Below are 27931 nucleotides of genomic sequence, written 5' to 3'. Positions count from 1 at the left end.
AAAACCTGCTTTGCTAGAAAGTTCCTCATCACCTATTTTTCCTCTTACTTAGTTACCCTCAGCCATGGGATACTCTCAGCCAAGGGATAGACCCATGGATGGGGTCAATACATGTCAAAAGGAATATATTTAATAACGATACAGAGAATGCTGAATTTCCATTTTCATTAAAAATGTATATATTTTAGCCTCAATGGTTGCAAAAACTTGAAATGTGAACTGAGTGTAGCAGCTTTACTTACAGCTGCTTGGAGACCAAAAAAAAAAAAAAAAAAAAAAAAAAAGAGCAATACACGGTGAAGAAGCAGCACTTACTAAATCTCAAAGCCAGTAAGGAAGCCACTTGTTCCCCACACCTGCAGAAATAAGCATGGTTCTTATTTTCTTGTGTGGGGTGAATGGCTGGTTAAGAGGAGAAACATGTCTGGGTAATGGAGATAAGGAGTGAGCAGAGATAGCTATGGCAACAACAAAACAGAATAAGATCAAAAGGAAAGTTTACTTGTCCTTCCCTGCCTTGTCAACTGTCTCAGAGACTCAGATATTGGCTGCTATCAGCCAGGGTATGTAGTTTCCTATCTGAAAAGTTCTTACCTAGTTTAAAACTGCTGATCTTGTTTTTATTTATTTATTTATTAGGAGATAACTTCCATTGTAACTAAGATGTTTGACTTTGTAAAGCTTGCATCTTTTCACAATGAACTATGAACAGCTGCCAGATATTTGAATTCCTTTATCTGTTTTATGGGATGAAATAGAGGGGATGATATCCCCTTCTATGAATGAAAAGATAGCATAATCAGGTTTAAAACAGATAAGTCCAATATGTGGAGAAAGAGGGGAGTGGGGAGGGGGGAGGGCAGAGAGAGTAGCTCAGCTGAAACCATATGTGTTTTTCCACCTAAGAGCATGTATTTTCAGAAACCGTGACAGACTCTCAGTGGGACAGCAGTAGGTAGTTTAGGCTCCAGATCTGACTTCTGTTAAAATGATCAAAATCTCACAGTGATAACCTCAGCAAGTTATTATGTTTTCCCCCCTCTGTGCTTTTAGAAGAGAAAATATTAATTTTCCATTGATTTTAGGGAATGTAAACAAACTGTTTTAACTAACGAGCTACTATTTGCCTCACAGTAGTGCTCAGTGTAAGTCCACAAATTTACTTTCCTGAGTACAGTTTCTCATTAGAATTGCTCTGAAGGAAAATCTGTAGTAAGAGGTTCCCACCACAGTCTTTTCCTTACTTCGTGTTGCTACTCTCTCAGAGGCATTGTTCAACTATTTGCATGTCTGTGCTCTACAGTAGACTGGTGAAATGACTTTCAGTGTGCACAGGAATTGTTTTTTGAACCCAGCTGTTTTCACTGGTCCCATTTATAGAACAGACCATGTGGTGCTTTACATAATGTATAGCAGGAGATAAGCTTGCCTGTGCGATGGTGGGACCAGAACCTCTAAAATGGTTTTATTGAGAGAAAGTTCATAATACTGGATGTTATATGTAGATTATACTCATATCAATGATATTATAATCAAGCATTTCAACATCGTATATATTCTTGCTGACATATTTTTTGGCATATGTCTGAACTGCAAACATGAAAAATGCTCTACTTACTTTTTAAGAAACAGAAACACACATAGAATGTCAAAAAAGACAACATTTGTTTTCCTTCTTCCAAATGATACCTTTTGTGGCCTTTAGGAGATTTATGTGAATGAAAATATAATAAAAATTGATATTTAAAAACAGCTTAGAATTTCCCTTTAAATTATAGCAATGCTGCTGGCTGTTGCTATGTTAACTGCTATCATGAAGTTGCTTAATGACATCTTGTTAGTGATGGAAGATAATGAGATGATAAGGGCAAAATTCATTGACCTTTCAAATCTTTTGATTCACTAAATGACACTGTTAGATAAGCTAATTAGATTTTGCTTCTTCTGCTGGAATGATGGCTTGGTTCTGATCTTATTTGATTAAGAGAAAGAATCACTGGCTGCTTTATGTTATCATTCTGATTTATTACTATAACTATTGAAAGGTGCCTTAAGGCTCAAGAACTGATTTATTTCTTTTTATTTAGTACTAAATTATCTCTGAGATATTTGTGATAAAGCCTAAATCACTTACATGGTATTTGACAATACCATTTGTACAACAGTCCTGTAATATCCCTGGCTTAATATGCTTACTTCCAAAATCACTATAATGGGAGCATTTGAAAAGATAAACTTGAAATAGTGATAAAAGACTAACTTAATCTCAGTTTCCCAGGAGACTTGTCAAGGGGGAAGAGATATTCAATTAACAGCAAGGCTGTAGCAAATTATCAGAGAATAACACAATTAGTCAGAATATTTTACTCGTGGCATTCATATACAAATATTCCAAGATAAAATATGCAACTCCTCAGTACTGCAAAAACCCTACTCATGCATTTAACTCCAGGCATTTGAATAGTTTTATATCCTTTAAACTACCATTAGGAATCCAGTTGGGTTGATGAGACTAGTCCTGCTCTTTAACTCAACATATTTTTCTGAACCAGATCCATGGTTCACAAGTTGAAAAGTGAGTATATATGGGTAAAGTTACTGAAGAAAATAGTGAAAAACATGAAGTCTGATATTGGGCACGTGTACAAGATAAAACATTCCTGATTTTGTAAGTTTTAATTGTTGCTGTCTACTTTATGATAACTATTAGTTAGACAACTTACATATCACTATTTTAGTCAGGTTTTTGTATGAAATATAATATCTCAGAGTATATGAAATATTTTACCAAACTAAGTAGATTATATCCTTTCATTTGGCTTAATGTCTCAAACTCACTAAAGACTGATACCAGAACTTGCAGTTTGTTTTTCCTAAAATCATGTTGACAGCTATTATTATGATATTTTAATTTGTATCAGTTAGTTTTATATATACATATACATATATATATATCTTAATATTGCTTGAACTGGAATCCAGCCATAATGACTGAGCTGTAATCAGTCAGGTAATTCCAAGGATATTGGTGCTGCATTAGTATTCTTCTAGTCACCTGGAATTACCTTGGTTTATTATTAAAAATGAAGCACCATAAACCAGGAGGGTTTCTGGAAGCCAAGAGCCTCACTTTCAGTGAGAAGTCCCAGCATTTCCAGACTTTCTGCTGCAGAGTTAGGACTCAGAGCCTTAAAGTCTTGCAGTAGCTTTTGGGGCTCCTCAGCTGTAGTCAGGCCAATAGTACTGGGATTCTGAGGCAGACTCTGAAGGAGTCTACCTCGCTAACTTGCCCAGACCTGGGGATTATGTGGCATCAGCTAAGGTCCTTGGGTCTGTGATAATCAGTACAGAACCTTTTTTTAATTTGTCTTGGATTTAATTGAAAAGATTTTTCTGGAAAGTATGTTTTTCATAACAAACGGAATTATATTTCATCAGAAGATTGAACATTATTACTAATGGAAATTGGATTTGCATAGTGAGAGAGCTAAGATCTCTACAAATAAAGTTTGTCTGAAAAGCTGCAAAAGAATAAAGCTACCAAAATCCAAAGGAGACACAACGATCTATGAGAGGGATATAAACAGTGAAATGCACACAGGGACACACAGTAGCATTTTGCAGTAGATCAGCAGACTTCTGTGACAAAGGTAGGAAAGTGATTTATATGTAAGATCAAAGAAAAAACACTGAAATAGAAAGATTATGTGTTATGGAAGTAAAAAAAAAATGGAGTGTCATGATTCTTTCCAGAAGGTAGGGCTTCCTCAGCCCCATAGACTGCCCTTCAGAAGGACATGCAGATTAAGTTTTTGATCTTGCTTGTGTACTTCATAGTATTGTAATCAAAGAATGGTATTGTACTGAGTATTTAAGTGCCAGAAAGAGTGTTTCTGGTACTCCATGTAGTAGCTCCATGATTTCTGTGAATGAAGGCTGAGGCTGAGGTCAACTGCATGAAGTTCAACAAGGCCAAGGGCTGGGTCCTGCACCTGGGGCGCAATAACCCCAAGCAGAGCTACAGGCTGGGAGATGAGTGGTTGGAGAGCTGCCAGGCAGAGAAGGACCTGGGAGTGATGGTGGATAGTCAGCTGAATATGAGCCAGCAGTGTGCTCAGGTGGCCAAGAAGGCCAACAGCATCCTGGCTTGTATAAGAAGCAGTGTGACCAGCAGGGCTAGGGAGGTGATCGTCCCCCTGTACTCGGCTCTGGTGAGGCCGCACCTCAAGTACTGTGTTCAGTTTTTGGCCCCTCGTTACAAGAAGAACATCGAGGTGCTTGAGCGGGTCCAGAGAAGGGTGACAAAGCTGGTGAGGGTCTGGAGAACAAGTCGTACGAGGAGCAGCTGAGGTAGCTGGGCTTGTTCAGCCTGGAGAAAAGGTGGCTCAGGGGTGACCTTACTGCTCTTTACAGATACCTTAAAGGAGGCTGTAGTGAGGTGGGGGTTGGCCTGTTCTCCCACGTGCCTGGTGACAGGATGAGGGGGAATGGGCTAAAGTTGTTCCAGGGGAGTTTTAGGTTAGATGTTAGGAAGAACTTCTTTACCAAAAGGGTTGTTAGACATTGGAACAGGCTGTCCAGGGAAGTGGTGGAGTCACCATCCCTGGAAGTCTTTAAAAGACGTTTAGATGTAGAGCTTAGGGATATGGTTTAGTGGGGACTGTTTGTCTTAGGTTAGAGGTTGGAGTAGATGATCTTGAGGTCTCTTCCAACCTAGAAATTCTGTGATTCTGAAGTTAATTCATATTTACTATTTTCTGTATGCTTATTGCACTGAGTTTTGTCTATATTATTGAGATAGTGTCAGTTAACATTTGCAGACTCTGGAATTAGGGTGTCTGTGTAGTTAATTTTTTTGATTGATCTTTGGCATTGTTGATCATTCCGATCTGTATTCTCCAAAAGAAATCTCTGACAAGTGTGGACTCCTGTTTTTGGAGAGCAAGTCGTTTAACAGAATGTTTACAGCTACTCTGCTCTGCTTGGTCTCATAATGAAGCTGGAGTTCCAGGTATACTCAATTTAGTAGCTTAGGCATAGCCATGTGGAAAGAGGGTTGGTGAACATTAAAACTTAAATCCAGTGTATTTTCTACATAATACACAAGACCTTAATCCAGATTTTGTGTATGACTTGTAAGATGCCTTTGTGCTTAGTATAATGTAGCATAGCATAATGTTTCGAAGTATAGTTTCCAAAACAGGTCTGGGGGCTGCTAGAGCTATCTGTTCCTCTTTCACGTGTTTAAGAATGTGGATGTCACACTATGCAGTACTAAATGGCATTGCTACTGAAATAAATACAATACTGGTCTACTCAGACAAAAAATGTTACAAGCCTGCAGGGTAAGAAGAAATATTACTTTACAGTTCAACTGGCTATAAACTACACAACTTAAAGATAGAACAGTAGTTTTGAAGGATTTGAACAAACTAAAGTATAATGCTGCAAACTCTCTGTGCCCAGAATTCCTATCGGCTTCCCAGAGAGACCAGTATGTGGCAGATTTATAAAAACAGATCTTAGGCAGTTTGATCATGCAGTAGGCAAAACTGTGTAAGGCACATTTTTTTTTGTATAAAGTCATGTCTGTTTTATTCTCCAAACTTTTTTTTTTTTTTTTTTTTTTTTTTTTTTTTTTTTTTCCCATTTCCAATTTCACTTCCCAGTCATGCAGAACAATGTGGTATAACCCAAAATGGAGACTGAGTAAAATGAAAAAGGGTACCACACACTGTAGCATGCAAACTGCAGCCTGCCAGTAGCGCTGAATGCTAATAAGTAATTATTTGGTCTCACCCCAATCAGTCTTGATCAGATAATTAATTCCAGGGCTGACCATATGACCTAAACTTCTGAAAGAAATTGCTGTTTTTTTTTTCAATGTGTGAACACGTGGTTCACAAAATGCATTAATTTTTAACAAAATAAATTTGCTTCACCTCTGTATTTCAAAAACTTAACAGAATAATGTGCACTTACAAAAATCTATAAATGTAGGTTAATAATACTTCGGACCCAATCATCCTTTCTTTAAGATCAATGCCAGTGTAGAGGTCTGATTCATTAGTTTTTTTTAACACTGTAGAGTTAACAGATTGCTTTTTAGAACCTCTAGTTTATTTTCAATTCCCACCACAAAACATTTATTAATTAAATAAATAAAATTAAACACAATTACATTCAAATACAAAAGAAATTAGAAATGCAACTTCACCTTGGATGACTTTCATAATGCAGATTCTTCCTACATGCTGAAAATTAAATGAGTATTGGACTGTTCATTACTGTAAGTATTACAATTTGTGCTTTTCTGCTGTTCCCCACCTCCTGTCGTGTTCTCCCCCCACCCCCCAAAATTTTATTTAAGCTCTTGTGTGACAATGAACAATAAAAGATAGAGGAGAGAGAGAACATAGTTTGTTTCATTTGAAACAAACTTAAGGATTTTCATTAATAACTTAAAGATTTTCATTAATATAGACAAATGTGGAATATAAGCAAATGTAGTCTCTAAGGAAATCACTTCTCTGAGAAAAGCACACAGGCATGCCACCTGAAGAGCTGAACGAGTCAGTGCTTCCTTGAAGAAAGAAAGATGATGTGTGATGATACCTGCAAAACTTAATATTTACAGTCTAACCTTCAGGATTCTGGTTTAAGCTATCAACAAGATCAAGATCTCATTTCTTACTGCTTCTCACATAGCTACAGATTCAGGAAGTAAGCTGAAAAAAACAAAAACACTTCCAGTGAACAACCTTGATGTGAAGAAATTAATACTTATATGGAATATTTAGACCAAGTTCTGGAATTGAGTATATGGATCTTGTTCCTGTGGTGCCTTCATTGTGGGGGAGGGTGTCTACTCTGAATAAGGAAATAAATCTGGGAAGTAGAGAAAGAAGGAGAGAGTGAAAGATTTTACAAAGGCTCTTTAGCTGAAAGCTCCAAACATCAGAAGATTCCTAGAAGTTTTAATTAGACCAAAGATGACCTCAGTTTGAATGAGAAAGGCCTTATCTTTAGAGGGAGGACTGACTATAATCGGTAAGACAGGTTTGGGAATGGATTAGTTAAAATAAGAGGGAAATGGGAAATTATGATGCTCCAGATCAGGTAATGACAACTCCTGATCATGAGCATTCAGGAATATAATGTTTCAAAATCAAAATAAAATTAGAAAGTAATTGAAAGGAAATATGTGAACATTGGCAATGATAGTTGACAAGGATGAGCAGTCATCAGCATGACAGACATGGGAAAAAAAGGAAACAGGACATCTTTGGACAACTCTGGAATAATAACAATGGAAGGTAAGTGGCAAGATGTTAAATTGAGACTCTAATGTACCAATCCAAAAGTCCATCAGAGCCAGCATCCTGTCTCAAATACTTTCCATTTTCACAAGCTGAAGAAAAAATGGAAGAAGAGGTGTAGAGCAATTATTCTGTCCTTAAAACTCTCTCAGCTTCCTGGAACTTGCTGAGGCATATTGTATTTCTTACATTGTGTCTAACAGCTACTAATGAACCTAAGGCCCGTAACTTTTCTTAATCCTCTCTTCAAATCTAGTTACATTAGTTACATTTAGTTGTTGTGACCAGCATCACAACCCAATATTTGTATGTTGAATTTTTTGCATATTCCAATTTCAGAAGGAAGGCTTTTTTTTTTTTTTTTTTTTTTTTTTTTTTTTTTACATTTTTGAGTGAATCAGGCTGTTGATTATTTTAGATAGGAGCTATTTATGTGGTGTTAACCTATGGACTTTGCTAACATTAGCTTGAGTCAAGCAAAAATACCAGGAGGGAAGATAAGATTTTGGATTGGCATAATTTGATGTATATATACATTTTCTCTCTAAGATAGCTAGAAAAGTCAAAGATGTATTTTAAATATATGAAAGAACTCAGAAGTATTTCAGATCCCAAATGGATGGAATGGATGTTGACAAAGTAAGATGTGTTTTATTTTTAATGTGTACTTTTGCAGGATACACGTATGCATCTGCTTATTAACATTTCCAAAGGTTGTGGTTGTTAGACACACATACGGTAACTTTGAAACTAGCGGACACAGTCATCCTAAGGAAAGCGGTTACAACTGGATTTGTAAAAGACACTAGACAGCAGAATAACCTCCTCTAATGTATAAAGAAACTGAATACAGAAGTGTGCACATTATAGAAACTGGTAGGATAGAGAGGCAAAGCATACTGAAATAGCATACAAAAAAACTGCTGACATGCTGCATGTAGTTCAAGAGTATTGCAGCAAATATTTTCAAGGACAAACTATTCTTTCTTTCTAGCAGAGACAATTCTCAATGAATGTTTCAAGTTTTCTCATTTTAGTGGTTAAACATGAAATGGATGGACTTCCAATTGACAGCAAGAATGGTGTTAATTAAAACATTTGTTACCACTTGCTTTTTTTGTAACACAAAGAAAATGGTTGCTTACCTTGATGACTATTTTTCAGATGTTTGGAGACAATGAGTTTAATATATAAGTGGTTAGCAGATACTTTATAGAATGGATTTAAGAACATCCAGTAGCCTTCTTCAATTTGCTTGACTGAGAGTGTGGAGCAACACTTCATTTTCCCAGTCACTGAGGAACATCAAGGTTTTTCCAATGATGGAAGTGGATTGGGATAGGTTTTCAGGATGTGTTTTTATTTGCCTGTATTCTGACTCTTGTAATTATTATTTTAAAACTTCTATTCAGAAAATAAAAAGTACTTGAGCTGAAATGCAAACTTCTTGGGCTTAGAAAATTGCAGTTAGTTTAATCTAGAACTGAGGCATACACACGAGTGTATGCATCTTTCACAGGACCGTCCCTTCAAAGATATTCATAACTGAAAAGGGTAGCACATGACTATGTAACATAGGTTTGATTGTCCATTGTTGCAAATGGTATTGTTTATCATCTGGATCAGAGTATGACGTTTGTTGAAGTCTAGAAATGATACTTGCTGTCCTGAAAATGATGACTCTGTCAGTGAAGTTCCTAACTGACCTTGCAAAAAACACAAGCCTATCTCTATTCCTGCCAAAGCTAATCAACCATGTTGTAAAATGAGAAGTTAAGGGAGGAGAATAGGATGAAGTTGATTCCTTCCTGGAAATAGACTGGAGACAGAAACATTTCCATGGGTCAGAGATAGATGGTTGCTTAAAAAATGGACCCAGATATTAGTATTTTACACTGAGATGCCTTTTTTTTGTTGGCTGAAACCATATAACAGTTTCTGGCTGATCACTGTCTTCATACACCTGTAATTAACTCAGCTTCGTCAAGAGTTGGACTTGATGATCCTTAAGGGTCCCTTCCAACTCAGGATATTCTATGATTTCTATGATCTTTGCCTTGAACCTTTTACAGATTCTACTGATGCTCAAGGAGCACCATGTTTCAGAAACATTTTGAGAACAATTGCAATACAGAACCCTTTTCATGGACTCTTTTGAGAATCTAATAAGACTCATGTATTACTGGTAGAATGAGGTTTAAATGGCGTGTTGTATCCAAGCATCTTTGGCTAACAAAGCACAAAATATAAAATCACATAAAACTGGGGTATTAATGACTGAAAAGTGTCATACGCAGTGTGACCTCACTCAGACATTACAGGGTATGTAGTATGATTGACAGTGGTAAGTTTCAATAATGGGATGTGAAGCTATATCAACTTTGTATAGCTTATCTTCAAGGCCTTTGCACCTTTCTCTCCAACCAGTATCAAAAGTCAGAGGTCATAGTACTGCAGAGGGCCTATGTTCTTGGCTAGCTGCTGGAGGTTTTTTGGCCAGTTTGTGTGACCACTTGAACATAATGACAAACATGATGAATAGCAGGTCTGTTCAGGCCCTGCTGGTGTGTGTGTGTTCAGGCCCTGGTTAAATTGCCAGTATTTATTTTTGAGTTAGAGAGCTTCTACAAAACTACCTTCTATTTGAAGTATCTCAACAAGTTATTTGTTTAGGATACCTAGGGAGAAGCAATCTGAGCCATGGAAAGAAGGACCTTCAGGAGGAGGTCAACGGTGTCTAAATGCAGAGAGCAGTCAGAATGAATCACTCAGATTTTGTATTCTCAAAATCTTTCTTCTGGTGTTACTTAGACTCTTTCATGGAATTTGTTAAGTAATAGAAATGATAAATTAATGCTCTGCTTTTAAACCATAAGAGGTGCAGTCCAGTTCCTGGGCTCTATGAAACAATTCCAGTCATGGATGTTCTTGCTTTGTCTCTTTAATACAACAGTTGGCATAGCTTTGTCTCCACCACTATTCTACCTGTGTAGTTTTCATATGACCACTCAATCATATTACTTGATTTGTTTTCTCTGTTTGCCATACTAGAATTACTGTAATGAAGATTTGAATATTGCAATCAGTGAATCAGTGTAATTTGTAAAGCTGGTTTTATTGGTATCTATTTCTATTGTGAAAGTCAGTGCTTTCAGTTCAAAGACATTAAACATGATTAGAGAAACTATTTTCAGTTATGTACATCTTCTTTTGATATAGAATATAGAATCACAACCAATTTTTTTATTATTTTTTTTATAACATTCATGAAGTGAAATTTCTTGTTCTAGTTTGAAGGTTGGACAATAAATAAAAGGCTAATAAGATGAACTTCCATAATTTTGATGATTCAAAATATGTGGTTTCTTATGATAAAGACTTTGTAGTCTTAAATTCACAATACTAGCAGTGATCCCAGCTGATCATAGCCCTTTTCAAGATGCTAGTATAGGAATGAAGAAGAATGTTATTACTAAATCTTCTTGGAAAAAAAAATAAAAAAAAAATATATATATAAATATATAGTTTGTTGAAACTGAAAATTCTTGGGTATTAAAATGTTGAGAATTTCCTCATGTCCAGCTGGAGCTTTATCAACACCTGCAACATCCACTGCCTTAAAGTAGTAACAGTGCATAAGCAAGAGTACTTTTCTAAGATGCAATGAATACAGATTTAAGTAATTTCTGATTTAAATAAAGCTTGATTAATTTCTGTTCCCACTTCCACTTTTTGTGAGTGTCCCAATTAGTGGACTGTGATTTAAGTTCTGACTTAAGAAATCAACTAATTCAGACTTCTACTATTTACATAATGTTTTCTGTGGAAGAGTCTGGCTGTTATAATGTGTCTTTACAATGTAACAGAATGAAACCCGATTGCCCCTTCCATAGCGCCCCATAGTGCTAGAAGATATACACATCTAGATTTCCACCATCTTGAATGAATTGTTCTCCAACTTACTACACCAAGAGATCTTTCTCTCCATTCCTCTGGAATATATCTTAATGCTTTCCTGGACAAGACAACCATTATTCGCTCACCTCTAGCTATGCTACGGCTATATTGTATTTGGTAGCATGTACTGAAACTGAAAAACCTTTTATTAACTATATACATAAAGTAATGGAATAACTGTAAAACTCCTTGGTAAGTTGCTCGGGGTTTTTATTTCTTAATGTTATTTGCTTTATTTTCTCTTTTGGAACAATGTCTTGGAATAACTCCCAACTACTATAGTGTATAGTAGACCAGGCCATAAATAAGCACAATAAAGAACATATATATATATATTTAATTTTCTTTTTTTTTTCTTTCTTCAAATTTTATAAATATTATCACTTGTGGAATACTAATGTAAAGAAAGAGTCCCGTGATACCACAAGCTTCTAAATAAAGTTACAACCTAATGTTGCTAATAATCTTAAGTAAATATTATAATCACAAGCTATAAAATAAACAAAAAAAACCCAAACCTGTCTCACATTTTAACCATTAAAACCGAAAATGTTAATAATAGACCAGAAGAAGCAGTGCAAAGCCTCTAAAAAGACTGGAGAAGGCACTGATGAAGAGCCAGCATGCCTCTGACATTAGAGCACAGGTATCTATCAAAATTATCTATCTATTCACTAAAATGTTATGTCTACAACATGAAAAAGTCTTGCCTTTGAGATCTTCTGCCTAGGGGATCCTCCAGACTAGGAGACCTGTTAAATGTGCTGTTTCCTTTTCTGAGGCAAGCAAGTAAGGAGGGAATTGTCCAAGGTACCACACACAGGAAGGACAAGCACAGCTTCAAAGACTGTTTTGATGAATCAGTGAAGAAATGACATCTGTTTTATCCAGAACTTTCCTACTATTGTATGTGCTTTACATACCACTCTTTGTCCAAAGCAACCTGCAGGGTGACATGGGAGTGCAGATATTCACAGCAGCATCTCCTGTGCCTCTCTACACATACCTGCTCATTAAGAAGAGTGTAGTCAGGAAAAAGGAGGTGTTGCCATTGACCCTCTGACCTCTGTGAACTGAAAATGGTAGAATTATAGAATTATTTAGCTTGGAAAAGGTCATTACGATTATCAAGAAGAACTTGTTCAGAGAGCTATCAACAAGTGCACTTACTATACAATAGTCTACTCTATATACAGTTTACATATTTTCAGTATATTAACAAGTGCACTTACTATACAATAGTCTACTCTATATACAGTTTACATATTCTCAGTATATTAGTCTGTGATAGTATACATGAAGATGTAGAGTTGATTTGAACCATTCTGGGAAGGAAGGAATAAAACCCTATGGAATTCTTTAGGAAAATTTCATTAGATGATTAGTTCTTTGTAGTGTCCCCAAACAGAAGCTGTCAGACATCAGTTTACACTGTGAATATGTCTATGGCCACATAATTGAAGTAAAAATAAAAGCAATAATAAACAATAAGTAATAAAAAACCCTAGGGATGGGGATTTTTTTTCCTTTTCTTTTTGTTTGAAAGCTAGAAGAGAAAGAAAACTCAAAGCTATTGCATTCTGGAAATGTACACGCACAAAAGTAATATAAGCCGGTACAAGTTGTTTGTTTGTTTTTGATTCCTGGATACTTAAAAATATACTTAAAGACTAGTGTCTTTGTAAGGTTTGACCAGAATTTCCCTGCTCAAGCAGGGTCAGGGTACCAGGTTGCCCAGAATCACATTCAGTCAGGATTTGAAGATCTCCAAGGACAGCCACTCCCCAACCTCTCTGTGTAATTTGTTCCTGTGTTTGACCTCCCACACAGTGAAAGTGTTATCTTGTGTTCAGATTGAATTCCATTTTAATTTATTTTTATTTTTTCCCCTCTTGTCCTGCCACACGACACTACGGAGAAGAGGCTAACTCCTTCATCTTCATTCGTTCCCATCAAGTGAGTGTGCTCCTACTTCTCCCCATTCCGGAATCCCAGAAACACTCAAACTGGCTTTACAAAGGGTGGCTATACTGTACTACTGTATACTGTATGCAAGCCTACTTGGAAAAAAAGCTAGCTAGAATTGAATGGGGCTGTACTGATAAGTCTTGTCAGACTCAAAACAAGTTTGCATTGACTACGTGCATTGTTCTTCTGATACATGATATTGATAAACCATCTATAGATAACTGAAATGTATATTCATATTTACAAGCATTAGCAAGAAGTGTAGCTATTAGCAGAGCTTTGTTTTAATCACCATTTAGTGTTGTATGTCACAATAAATGTAAGCTCAGAAGCCAGTGTTGAATCATTTTGATTCATTGCCTTATGTAGCTTAACAATGTGACATGTTGAAATGACAAAACACCGAATCTCTATTGAAGATGTGAAGTGTTTACAATTAATTTTAATTCAGAAGGAACATATCATTTTAGAAGAGGACTTGTGAAACAGAAATAGCATGATGAAAGATAAAACAAATTTCTTTGAAGGTCGTCGATTACCAATGTCAACAAATTCAAACACAATCTCCAGAAGCAGGAACTTTTACAACACAAATAGTACAGATTTTTCTCAGAATCTGAATGGCATAACTCAGAAAGAAAACTTTTCTGACTAAATGTTTCACTTAAAGCTTTTCATTCATATTATGATATATCCTGTTTCAAAGTGTTTAAATCAAACAAACCAGCTTAATAGGTTACCTGAGACAGAAACCTGTTTTTCAAAACTTTTTTTTTTTTTCCAAGTTATATCGTATTTCTTTTTTCTCCATGTTTGCCCAAATTTTTAATCTTTAATGGCATTTCAAGGAGGACTGTGAAAATATATGGTTTCATTATATTATGCCTTTTGTTATATAGATAAATAGCAAATGAAGGATCTATTTTATCTGAGATGGTATATGCTGACTTTACAATTAGTTTATAAAGTTCACTACACTATCAGTAAAAAACAAGATACACACTTAAATGCAATAATTTTCTATCATTGACCTAGCTGTACTTTCCTTGTACTGAGTATCTCAACAAGCATCTCCATTTAAGTGCTCATACCACATCCTCCAACGTGGTTTTGTATTAATTTTAACAAAAATTACCACTTCAGCACAACTTCCACTCCAAGACATTACAAGCAGAAGAAATTATTGTGGAGGTTCCAATGGGAAAAAGAGTGAAGTCCAGATCCAGGAAAGACTATTCCTAATGAATCCTCTAATTCCCTTGGACAGGCTTGATGCAATTTATATGATTTGTGTAAACTGCAACATGCCAAAAAGCAGGGAAAAATATTAACAAGTTGTTAACAGGCATTTTGCAGTTTTCATTGACTTTCCATCCATGAAAGACGAGTGACAAGTCCTGCAGATATTTCTGGACTTCTAAATCCTTTCTGGATTAGGCTGCATCAGGGCTATGTAGTCAATAAGAACCTAGTGCTGACGGATTAGTTTGAGAATTCAAGTAAAGAAAAGCACCAGATAATTTCTACAGCAAGGCCTAGACTATTGAATTAACTGCCACAGGAATGAATTAGCCCACAATGTGCCTGCACAAAAATACAGTATACACTTTTTTTAGAATATACATATATAAAGTGTATATATATATATATATACTATATCTAGTATATATATATATATATATAGTGTAGTGTATATATATATATATAAGGTACATATATATATATATATATAAAGTATTAGATATAGGAGCAGAAAGGAAAAGGAAAGTCCTGCATATTTATGATGCTTAGTAATAACTAAGTGCTTGGTACCTGACTACTATTTTGATGGGAAAATCAGATAATGACATTAAAATAAAGGATTACCATGCAGTATGACCTAAAACAAACAAACAAAAAATATGGACATAGTAGTCATACTTTATGTTAGTCCAAAATACTTTCTACTTGAGATTACATCTAGGTTTTGTTCTTTTCTAAAGAGCTCTACTGATTCTATGATTATCCACTTTTCCTAGTTAGTTTCCCTTACATCTTCCAGGGGTGTATTCAGGAATACCTTTTATTAAGGAATCAAATCTCTGCCAGATTCTTCTAATCAACCTCTAAAAGAATAATGACTCCATGTTAGTTTACCTGCTAAAGATATAGCAGGGAAAAAAAAGCTCTGGCTGCTAATCAAAATTTTTGATTTTACCTTCAAGGTGACTATGCCAGAATAGCTTTAAGGTCATTGAGAGTGAAACAACTGATGGATGAGAAGTATAACACGGACAAGGTTTAGTTTCAAATATCAGAATAACTCAAAATGTCCACACTTTAATTACTTTTGTCAAAACACATATTTTAGAAGTAATCACCTAACTCCAGTATTATGAAATATCATGAAAAATTGAAACTCAAATACATTTTTTTTCTTAAATGATAAAACACTATTTCATTTTTGAATGCTATACTTCTAAGGTGGTTGCTGAAAATTTGTATTAAGAGTTCCTTAGTACAATTTATTTTTTTTTGTGGTTTATTCAGCATAATTGTTCATCTGAGAAAAAAAAGAAAAAAAAAGATGAAAACTTCACTTACTAAAAAGAAATAAGTAAAATAAAGCTGCAAAGGTGGTAAAAATCTCATTAGTATTAGGACATATGGTTTAATCTAAAATATTACTTTCCACATACACACTTTGTAATTTCTATAAAGTTAAAATTGATCAATACAACTTAAATAAATCGCTTTCCATAATTATCAGAGAGCTAGGCTTAGATCTGGTAGTAAAGCATTCAGTAGTTTGTCAGTTTGGAACAATGGAGGAGAACTGGGGGAAACAGATAAAAGAACTTAACAAACAAGCTAACTTTTGATTTAAATACAGTTTTAATAATTGCATAGAGTGTGAGTTATCAATATTAATTTTTATTTTTTTCCAAATTGAGCTATCCATATAGATCCATAACTAGATCATTAACAGAGACAGAGAAGCACTTCCAGATGAAAGGTTTATCTCATCCAATGATAAGAGATAAGTTGGGATGAATCTGTGTTGGGAAGTAATTTATTTTACTGCTGGCAAAAGAAAGTGCTTTAATAACCAGATTAGACCAGGTACTTCACTTTTGGCAGGCATAGTTTATGTAGCTACCCAGTCATACCTATCATGGAAGAAACATTTTGTAGCTCTACAAAAGTTCAGGACATAACAGAAAACAAACAAACAAAAAATAAGAAAAAGAAAGAAAGAAACAAACAAAAACAAACAAAAACTCACATTGCACTGATTACTTATTGCCCTTACTGAAAGTGGCAAAAGAATGAACACTCAAGCTATGACCTAGTCTGATTACAGACTTTCAGTGTGGTTTGTCCTCTAAAAAGATATGTATTATCAAGTCAGAAGAACATTTCTGATATTCTGGTATTTTGTACTTCTCACTGTCCAGTTAAAAGCGTTGAAAAGTACACTAGAACTTCAGAGTCATAAACTATGTAAGAAAAAATAATAAGAAGAAATTAAAGCATGAAGTTAACAATTACCAGGAAAAAAAGAGTGAGAAGTTCCAATTGCATTAAATAAATTGAATTAGTGGATTTATAGATCTTATGCTGTGTACAGCATTTTTTCTCAGAAACAATCTCTGTAAAAAAATATATACTGCTGAATGAGTATCAGACATTGAGGATGAAATATTGGCATTTACTTTACACTGAATAAAGCTTATTTTCACCAAGAGCAGCATTTCTTAATAGTGGAGTTGAACAGTTTTAGGGCAGTGAACACTAATAATTTTTACAATGTCGATCATGTGACAAAAGAATATCTGAATTTTTCTTGTGTGTGTGTGTGTGTTACATTATACATAGAAAAGTGAGTATATGCATATGTCGTTTTTCATCATTAAACATTTTTGGATGGTTGTTTCAAAATCCAAATCCACTTTAACTAAAACAAATTTTACTTACTTATATACAGGCCTCTGTTTTCTCTGAATGATTTCATGAAGCAAAGAGATTTGCTTACTCTACAATGTTATAAGACTTCTAGTATGGATTTCATTTGTTATATTTCTAGAGATCTACTACATAAATGTCTAGAGCTAAGCTAGTAACCTCAGTTTGTATCATAGTAAAAGCAAATGAAGAGGTATTTTAAAGACTTGATTTATATGATGTGTTTTAAGAATTTACTTTTAAATAAGATGAATAATACTTTCAAAGTAACCTTTTATTCTCCCTCAGTTGTAAAAAAGAGTTTGGATGACTAGTTCAGAAGTGTTTGTATATGTTTTTGATATTTTTTTTTTGTGTGTGTGAGATAAATAATATCTTTAACGACTCAGTCATCTAAAAATCTAACCATTAGAATACTTGAAAAAGAAAGTAAATCTATGCAGGTTCATGGGCTAATGTTTTTGCCATGACAGCAAACTAAGTTTTATGCATTTATTGTCTACAGTTCACCAATGGTAACTTCCATGTATATTAACCAGAAGGAAATAATATTCCTTAGAAATGAATTTAGAGTTTGCAGAACAGTAATTAAATGGCTTAAATTTAGTCACTAAACAGAGACACAAACATGTAGTTTATGACAGGAGAAGATCTAAGGAAGAGGAAAACATAGCTCATTATCTACTCCATGCTCTTTCAACTTCCAAGGGTGTATATATATAAATATTATGTAATATATATATATAAATATATATATTAAATATTTAAATATATATATATTTTAGAAAGACAGAAAGTAAAACTTGTCATTACACTTGAACTGAGGTGTTGCCTGATTTGCCTATCTATCTATCTATCTATCTATCTATCTATCTATCTATCTATTTAATTTTGGGGGTCAAGGTTAAGGGAAGCTGTTACACAGCTTCTTAAAAAAAAATTCTGCACATGTATGATCGGATATGCTGAAGTAAAATACAGCATTTATAATTGATTTAGACTTACTAAATATGATGACAAAGTGTTCCCTGAGATTTTTTTGAGGAATCAAGTACTCATTTGATGGTAAGTAAAAAACTGTCATGGATCACAAACTAGCTAAGAAATGGAAAAGAAGGAGTAGGAATTTATTATTATTCAACAGGCTGAAGGTTAACATACTAGAAACTCTTAAACAGTAATGGTAAAGAATCTTAATGGTCTTCTGAAAAGGTCTTGAAGTCAGGTAACAAAATTATTTTGGAATGTTGAACACTGAATATCTTCCTGGCCGAACTGTAAAGATAGATAGAAAAAAATATAGAAAGCATTTGTATATGAATGTATGTAACAATCCATCACTGGGGACAACAGAGTTAGCCTAATTCTACAGATGTTAAATTGCCTTTTACAAATATAACATATTTTACTTCTTGAACTGAGTCAATTGTTCCCCTGCCCCAACAACATCATCAACAAAACACCCAAACCATACCATAACAAACCAAACCAAACCAAACCAAACCAAACCAAACCAAACCAAACCAAACCAAACCAAACCAAACCAAACCAAACCCTTCTCTAGTCCAGACAGTTTTAAAGCAGAATATTTGTGTCCAAACTAAGAGGATTATGTCTGCTTTACTCAGTTCTTAAAGTAACAATCTGTTTACTCATGGACAAATCTTAGGATAGCTCATAGGGCAGACAGAGAAACTTAAAAGGTGGCTAATACAGCCTCACTGTCTTTGTATAAAGAAAGATTTAGAAGCAGTCTTGGAAAGGACAACACTTCATCTCTTTAGAGATTTTCTAGGTAGGTAGTGTATTGTCTGCTCTTTGGAGCAAGCTTGCATAGGTATTCCATGAAAGAATTGTAGAAATAAGATACCCAAGAAGTGTGTGTCCTAAAATTTTGCATTCTCCAGAGACTTCTCTTTCAAAGAATAGTCTTTTATTTTTTCTTCTTATTAGTTGAAATATTTTATATTTCATATTATATATGCTTTAATATAATATGATACAATGTAATATAATATAATATAATATAATATAATATAATATAATATAATATAATATAATTACTAAATACAATAAACATAACATAACATAGTACAATATATATATTTTATATTTCCTTAGATATATGCTTGTATTTTTTCATATGCAGAATGTTTAAGCTCTTGTTACTTTTGCTGTTGTCTTTTTAATAAGTAACCTGCATGACTCACTCCTATATGGCATCATTTAATTCATTGTTAATTCTCAGAAATGAAAATTAATATATATATATATATATATATATATATTTGGATTTGCATTACAACAGAGAATTCTACATCAGGCTTGAAAGACACTAGTCATATTGAAATGTCCCCTTAATCATAGAATATTCTGAGAATATTCCAAAGTGGAAGCAACCTACAAGCATAATTGAATACAACTAAAAAAAAAAATAAATTAAATGTAAACTTTTTGTAGATTTCTGATGATCAGAGAAAAGATAATATTCTAGGTAGACTGTCACAATCTTCATATTTCCTTCCTCGTAACTAGGCTATGGCACTTGAATTTGGAAAAACAACAACAAAAAAAAAAAGGCACACAGGCACACAAGATATATATAATCATTTCAAAGTTATTAATTAGCACCTCAAAGCAAACTTTATGCATATCAGTGTTAGATAAGAATATGAAGAACAAAAGCAAAAGAGGACAATATCCAAGCTGACCAACAGTCAGAAACAGTGAAGAGGCTGCTGCACTATACTGAGAATATCTGATGTGCATGCATAGTTACATGAACATGCATAGGCACACAAATAATGCACACAAGCATGCTTAAATGGAAGCATGGCCATGTATTGAAATGAAACCAGTTTATAAATACAACTATGTGAGAAAAAAAATAAAAGAGAGAGATTTTTGATGATATTTGTCTTTTTAATATGGGGAAAGACAGTAATATCTATGATGTAGAAATGATACACTTGGAGGAACTGCTTCCATTTTGCTAAAACGTGGTCAGAACGAATGAAATCCTGAAGTGAAATAATTAACTAACAATACTTTTTAGTTAATGTGTTGCCTATAAGATGGAGTCTAACTGCCTTTTTTTTTTTTTTTTTTTTTTTTTTCCCCCTTAAACAATGTTTTTCTTCACAAACTTTTCAAACATTGAAAAAAAATATTTGCCTGGAAAACCTTGTTTTTTTCTCATGCTAGGATTTTAAAATGTGTCCATTATGTCTCTTTTCTGCTTTATATATTCCAAAGCTCTTTTTCCTCAATAGTATCTCTAATGCATCACTTTAAGACTAACAAACTAAAAATCGTTCACCTTTCAGTTAAATATGTAATTGTTTCAGTTCAGTTTCACCTTAAAATGAAGTTTTAAATAAGGAATACAAAAAGTAAATAGAGAAACTCTGACGATTGTTTTGAATCAGGCATTTCATCTTACATATGTATATGAATATCTGCATGTATGTTCATGTATATTCAACAAGTGTAAAGTGAAAAGATACAATTTCTGAATATCACCCTTGAAAAATTCAGTCTGGGGTCTGCAAAGCAATTTGCATTAATTTGTACTGCTTTGTTTGCTCTTCAGCATGGCAAAAGAATTCTGTTCTTTTAAACTGCCATTTTAACTGAGGCAATTTTTCACTGTAGAATTTCCCTTTAAAGGTTATCTCAACACACTTATCAACCTCCAATAGATAGTTACACAAGTGCAATTTTGTAATTGGAAATCATTTTCTCACACTCCTGAGTTGCTATAACATTCTGTTAAATGATTTTATTTGTTAAATCATCTGTAATGAAAAATACAGTATTCCTATCAAAAACAAAACAAAACAATACCAAAAAAAAAAAAATGTATTCATTAGTATGTTGTTAAACACTGTGGTTTTGAAGAATGGGTAAGAAGCTGCGAGAACAAAGTACATTCCCAGTTCTTTGCTTCATTAAACAGTCTGAAGGACTTCTCCAAAGGGCACAGCCTTGAATGCACAGGTTATCTCAACTAAACCTCCGCACTGAAGAACCTGTTTCATTGGGAGAGATCCCTCTGTGCCTGTATGTGAATGATAAAAAAGAACAAAAGACTCAGCTCATTCAGACACTAGGCATTCATTGAATCTAGGTTCTGTGTGGAAGCAGAGTTTAGGATGATTGAAACACAACAGAACAGTGAGGAAATAATTTACTCTAGTGTTACTAAGTTGGAGAATGAAAGCTTTCCCAAGTGAGGGAGGATTGCTTTGAAAGCAGATGATTCTAATTAATTAGTAGTGTATATATCAGAGATCATGAAATGGGTCTTCAGGATTTAAAGGTATCAGCCTAATACCTACAAACATGCAGAATGTATTTAACATTTTTTCTGCTATAATGAAATGAAATGAAATGAAATGAAATGAAATGAAATGAAATGAAATGAAATGAAATGGGGATGTAACTGATTGACAACATAATAAACTCTAAGAATAAATCCTTATACAGGAGTCTTTTACTTTAATTACTGTGGTTATGTATCTATTTATTTATATTCAAAATGGTGACAAGCTTTCTGCAAGTAAGAAATGCAAGAAAATCAGAAGTATGTAGTCAATCTTTGCAAATAGCATGCTTGACAAATTTGTAGCAAGGTAATGCAGCTAACAAAGACCTTTGATCTCATCAGCATTGGAGGAGAACAAATAAAAAATGAGCATAAGTTAGTTATAAATATTACAGATGTGAATAGATCTGTACTTCCTTGAGTGTGCCTTTCCTCATCCTGCAATGTATATGATTCCAGCCGAAAAGACTGTATAGCAGGGATTCGTATTAGAAATTAGGTATTTCATTCAAATTAGAAATTAGCATCGATATGTTTTCAGTGAGTACAAACAACTCTAAAGATTCCCCTTCAGCTGTTAATATATATTTTGGTCACAGGATTTCATAGTGGATCAGAATTATAAAAAAAAAAAAAATTATTAGTAATTTTCCTTGTCTGATTTCCTATGAAAATGAGGTTTATGGCCATGTTTAGGTGCCTGTGTGAAAGCTTTTCGCTCCTTGGCCTGACGGCTTTTAAAACCAACTCTTTTCAGTAAAATTTAACAAAGGAATAAAAGTCGCAAACACTCATTCTTTTAAGTTTTCTGCAAATGCAACTATCTCAGCTAAGGAAACAGCAGATACCTAAGAGTCTGCATCAGATCAGGAAGTAGAAAAGAGACCTTATAAATGCCCTGACAAAGGGAAAAGTTTTAATCAGAGCTAACATCTTTTAATCGTCAGTCAACCATGAGCCAGGAATCAGGCTTTACTGGTTCCAGTGCTTACACTCTTCTAGCATGGATTTGTCAGGAAACAAAAGATATTCTTCAGAAAGATTCCCTTGATTCATTTTTTTTTTTGATTCCTTTCCCCTTTTATGTCCTAATTTTCGTCGGTAGATCTCACTACAGTTTAGTAGGAAAAGGTCTTCACCACATATATATGGTGGTATTTTTGAAGAATAATCGCAGTTTAGGTAAAATTACAATGTTCATAATGGAATATACCTTGTAGGAAAAATTTTGAATTGTTCCCAGAAGACAAGAAAATAAACACGTCCTAAAAATTGTATATATATATATATATATTTAATTTCATTTGAAAACTAATTAAGAAACACTTATTATACCTCACAGATCTGTAGTTCATGCCTGGAAATCAACTCTTTCAAAACATAGCTTGAACAAAAAAGATCCTGTTTCATCATAAGGAATGAAGACTTTTTCTGGAAAGAAAAGCATGCAGCTCTGAGCTATTAGCCTTGTGAATCTATAAGAAGACATTTCAAAAACAAGAGTTTGGTTTGCAGATAGACATTTTCTATTTTTAAATTTAGATCAAAGAATTAGACATTTTCACAGAGAAAAAAATTCTGTTACAGTGCATGTAAACATCAACATTTTTCAGATATCACAATCTTTAGATGCAACTAAGCAGAAGCTACACAACATCCACAAACATCTTGGTTAGTTGTAGTAGGAACTGGAGCTACACAGTTTCCGGAGGTAAATCTCACTGTGAAGTTTTATGTGTGTTTTGAACAGACCATTGGGTCACTATATTTCCTCAAATGCATATCTGAATGAGTTGTTGATTTTGGTGCAGTTATATTCCTAACAGAGTGAAATTTTCACCTCTACATCATGATTAGAAATAAAAATCCACTTTTAACGTCATATAATTTGTATATTATTAATATAGAATACTCACATGTAATATATATATACTGTATATAATATATATGCTGTATATAATATGTATATATGATATGTATATATATCATCTGCATAAACCTTGTTATAAAATATTATTTCCTGAAAGTGAGCAGAAGCCCTGAAACTACTCAAAATCACCCCCTCATTTTGTCAAACAAATACAGTATTTTCTTTCCTTATATTTGTGACAATAATCACCAAACAACAAAAAGCATCAAGGCTTGGAACATAAAATAGTAATCAGAAAGAAGAAAATAATTTAAAGCACAAATTTGGTTAATATCAAGACATTACTTTAGCCAAAGAATACATTGGACAGTAACAAGACTGGGCACACAAAGTCGATTGAAAAGATTTTGCTTATTGGGTGAAGTATGGTGTTTCACAAAATTTGCCATCTGATATATGATGTTTAGACTCACCACTGAGCATTTCATCCAGCCCACAAACATGATTTATATTGTGCTTTCATCACCATTTTTTAGACTAATGTTTGCCATATCTCTCAGGTCTTTCACCTTTGGAATGATTTTTCACAGGTGAATGGAGAAACTAATGGTTTAGTTCAGGTGAACTAATATAACTTCCTGTGTCTAGAAAATAGTACTGTAATAAACTACAGACCTTACAGCATATTGTGTAAAGAAAAGATAAGGTTATATACAGGTAAGTATTGGAATAATCACCACCAGATAAACTAATATAGTGAAAAAGGTACACCCTTCTTCTCACCTTTGAAACTGATTCAGTTTAGGAATAACCCTATGTTTGAACTGAAAGATAGTAATTACTACAGAGAATTCAGTACTAGAAGATCATGAAGGAGTTACTACCAAAGTAGGCATCAGTGATATTTATTAGTGTAATAACTGAGCATGTAATGTTCACATCTATATTAAGACAATTAAGTGGGGTTTGCTTCTGCTTCTTCATTCTTGAACTTCTTCCTGAATCAGCACTTGTACGTATGTGGTCAACCAGATAAAACAATAGATCCAGATGAAAATAAACTCCAGCAAACATATCTGTCAACCTGTGTGTGTGTGTGTGTGTGTGTGCATAGAACTTTTCCACTGGATCAAATCCCTGTTCAGCTAACAGTGTAGTCTCATGAGTGCTAGTAGTAGTATATGAAACAAGGTGTGAAGACACAACCAAGGGCAGGAAGGTGAGATTGCTTGCTCTTAAGCTGATTTAAATCAAATCTGGAATTGCATCTCCCATATAGGCCTTCACTGGCTGAATGAAGTTCATTTTGAGAGATGAGGTTAGATTCCATAAAGTCTGAAAAACAAAAAGTCAAGTAGTGAAAGATATGGAATATTTATAATTTCTGCATCAGTCATATAGATTTTGAATAAAGTTCTTATCTCTTTTATAGTATTATGTTTTAAAGGTATTAAAAAGATAAAGTCTATCAAGAAATCACAAACCATATTATATAAAGCCACAGAAATCTTCCCTCTACAAAAAAAGAAAAAAAAAAAAGAAAACAAACAAAACAAACAAACAAACAAAAAAACCAGTAAAGGTAATTATTGCATTTCTGTGAGTAGAAGCTTTACTCAGAGTCATGAGAAAATCATGGGATCATGGGTAGAATAAAATAATGAATTCTGTGCATTTCATAACATCATTCCTCAATTTTCTGCTACTTGGCAATAATATCTGTTTTGAAGCCTCACTGGAGTGCAGCTGTTTGTAAAGTGCTAAAGTTGGAAGAAAAACGAAAGCACAATGGAAAGACATGTGAAGGGTGTCCTTTACAAACTGCAAAGAAAGAAATGTGAAACTGGAAGAGGATTGCTTTACGAAAGTCAAAGGAAGAAAAAGGATTAAAAGGAAAATGAAGCTGGAACTTTAAAACTAGAGGATAAAGTGGTAATATTCTTCACAGTATTTAATAGCTCTGTCTAAACTCCTGTATTCACACAAACACACTTTGCCATGTCCTTTGTGCACAGGTATTTTCCATTTAAGGGTGAAATATTTTCTGAACATTCTTCTCCCCAACAACCTCCAGGTCCTGATTGTGACAGAGGAGAAATCTGAAGTACTTTAGTGGGAAGGGAGCTTTACTACACTTGCTAATCCCATTACCTGAGTTGCAATTATCACTTTTAAGAGAGCATTCACACCCTCTTCATATTCAGTAATTACATTCAATAACTATGCAACCTGCTCATGTGAAAGGTTTAAGCTTTACACAACTATAAAAATGAAGTACAAATATCAAAATAACTGATTTCTTAAGACTTTGTGAAAGTGTCTTTCTTTTTAGTGAAGCTAAAAATTCAAAGGGAATTTGCTTCGTGATTATATTTCTGAATTTATTTTTTTGACCTGTATTAGAAATTCACAGTCTAGAATGAGCACAATCTCTAAGAAACCTTCTTCTACAAATTTTTGAGATGATGTCATTTTTTTTTTGTTTTTATTAAGTTTAAATACTTGATAAATTATACTGATAAAGTACACAGTTTACTGGCTCTAGTTCAGATGAAAGAACTTCAGTTTCTGGGATGGATTTCATGCCTCTGAATTTTAGCCATCCAAGAACAAGACTTCTAAACTGAGGTGATATATTGGCTTCCTCTCTAGCTAATGGAGAAAAATAAGTGCTTCCAGAAAATTCATCCTGCTTAGCTTAGAATGAAATTAATTGCATTTCTGGAGGGGCTTACTTACCTTTCACCACTGATTGTGGAAACTAAATGCCAACAACTTAGCCAGCTAATGTTAGATGTAGTGAGTCTGACCTTTAAAATTTGACTCAATCAATGATCTCCACATCAAAATCCAGTCTGTACATCTTGCAAAATCTGTCTCATCTTCTAATTAATTTTGGATGTAGTTTACTTTTTACATTAAAATACTCAAAGCAGGAAACTACTGTATCTGTATTTGTAACCATTGCTTAAGACAGGTACTAAGAAACAAGATACCATTCTGTCTGAGTACCCCATGGGCTTTTCTGGGAATTCTGTATGAGTGTGAGACTGAGCTGCTTGCAGCATGTGTTTGCATTTGCCACAATTTTTCAAAACATCACCAGAAAGTGTTGTTTTGGTAATAGTAGTCACCTGGGAATTAGGAAAAAGGTGGTCTCAAGCCAAGAAATTTCCATACTTCAGGAAATTGCTCTAGGTGCTAGACTAATACAGGTAGAGGAGGAATTTTTTTTTTTTTTTTCTTTCTTTCTATCACTTCTATAATCTTTTCATGATTTTCTATTAGAAGTACAAATAATTCATTAACAGTATCTTTAATTTGTGCAGAGTAACAAGGTGGTGTCCTGAGAAACATCACTAGAACACATTTAGACTTATTTGTAGGAATAATTCCAAAATGGGATGTGAGAAAATTAGTGTACAGCTTCTTGTTCAATAAACCCAACTGCAGAGTAAATATCTGTATCCAGGATCTCTTGATCCCAAACAAACCAATCTCTATGGTCTCTTACTATATGGGAATGAAAATGATGAGGTGTTCTTTACTTTTTTTTTTTTCACTTGTCAAAATGTTGACAGATTGAGTCAATTAATTCTTATTCAAACAATCCTTAGGAAGAAAAGCTCTGTTACAGGTTTCCTTTTTCTGTTCAGCAATCAAAACACTCTTATCACTATTTTACATTGTGATAAAAACAGAGAAACCAAGGAACTCCAAATGCTACACTTCACAAACGTACACAGAAACAGAAGCAAAACAGTCTGCTTTAAGTTTGATAACAATAAAAAAAAAAAAATTAAACCCATCAAATGTAGATGTTACAGTTGCTGCAGTCCTCCTCCCTTCAGGTCCTAGCAACAAAAACTTGTAAAAACATTCCTCTTCCAAATCATTAGCAGTGGAGATAATTGCAGAGACATGAGTCTGAATTCCTTGTGGTGAATGGCAGTCTTAGAACTGCTGGTCTGTTTACTTTCTTGGCTGTGGGGTTAATGATATCGACAGCTGAACAATTGGAAGGGAATTGAACTGTATATTGCAAGGTTTTTCTCAAATGCCAGGAGGATAGATGACCCTGCTGTGCTTTCATTTTCTATCTACCCAAAATTATTTTTCCTTAAAAACTCCTACAAATCCTATACTTGTGATAGCTTAAACTTTCACTTTTTTTTTTTTTCCTTTTTTTTTGGGGGGGGGAGGTGGTGGTGGTCGTCTTTTAAGGAGTTATTTCCCATCCAATTTAGGATACACTATTAATTTTATTTTGTGAAGGCTTGTATCACAACTTCTTTCAAAATAATGAAAAAAAATTATGAAATGGAAAGGACATCCAAAATGTATGATTTTTTTTTTTTCTTACCTCCTAACACTAGAAAAGACTTACACATTTAGGAAGTCATAACAGAAAATAACAGAATAACAGAAAAACCTGAAAACATACTCAAGTGTTTACAGAAACTTTCCTTCTGAACAGCCTTTTTAATTCCCTGCTATATTTCATGGCTCAAAGGACATGATGCACCAGAGCAGAGAGAAAAAATG

This window comes from Anas platyrhynchos, chromosome 1 (assembly GCF_047663525.1).
Source record: "Anas platyrhynchos isolate ZD024472 breed Pekin duck chromosome 1, IASCAAS_PekinDuck_T2T, whole genome shotgun sequence".
Lineage (NCBI taxonomy): Eukaryota > Metazoa > Chordata > Aves > Anseriformes > Anatidae > Anas > Anas platyrhynchos.
This window is presented reverse-complemented; position numbering follows the sequence as displayed.